The sequence below is a fragment of the Penaeus monodon genome, chromosome 22 (assembly GCF_015228065.2).
Source record: "Penaeus monodon isolate SGIC_2016 chromosome 22, NSTDA_Pmon_1, whole genome shotgun sequence".
Lineage (NCBI taxonomy): Eukaryota > Metazoa > Arthropoda > Malacostraca > Decapoda > Penaeidae > Penaeus > Penaeus monodon.
This window is the reverse complement of record NC_051407.1, coordinates 41175090-41175859: the sequence shown is the minus strand read 5'-3', so window position 1 is coordinate 41175859 and position 770 is coordinate 41175090.

Genomic DNA, 770 nt, shown 5'->3' with positions numbered 1-770 from the left:
CGAGTGTGATTTTTTTTATTTATTTTATAATCATTTGTTTTGGAAGGGACAAGGGTGTTGGTAGCTGGGATTGTTATCTTTTTTTTTTCTCTCTCTCCTTTTATTCAAGTGCAGTTTGATCGTTTTGGTCGAGTTGGATTTTGTGTCAAACTTTTCCCCCTCCGTCCTCTGCGCCATTCTCTGGTAGCTTCCTGGTAATTTCCTTGTTGCTCATCTCCCAGGTAAAGGCAGACATCTCCCGTCTCGCCCGGATTCATTTCCCGCCGCCGTCCGCTGCGCCGCCGTGATCCCCTGCCGCCTTCCGTCGTGTGGCGGCGGTGCGGGCGGGGGCTTCTCTGGCCTTGGGTGGGGGCAGTGGGGGTCCTCTTGCCCTTGGGGAGGGGGGCGCTGATGGGGGAGCTTATACTCGGGGGGAAGCACGTCCGTCACGCTTTCTGAAGGATCTTTTTTTCGACAATCTGCAGTTTACTGCTAATAACATAGGGTGTCATTTGTGGTTTATATCAAATAACGTTTATAGTATTACAGTTGTATGACAAGTTTCTGCACTCTCTTGAACTAACATTAGCTAAAATACGCGTGAGTTACTAGTGTCCTCAACGTAGCTGCGCATCCGCGGGCGCCGTCGGCAAGGAGCGAGCGTCGAGTGTAAGTCTGCGAGGCGTCAGCAACCATCCGTCCGAGCCTGAAGGACCTGCCCAGATGGTTAACAATGGGTTACTCTTGTTAGTCCGGATTATACTAAACACAATGGCTCGCACTACAATACG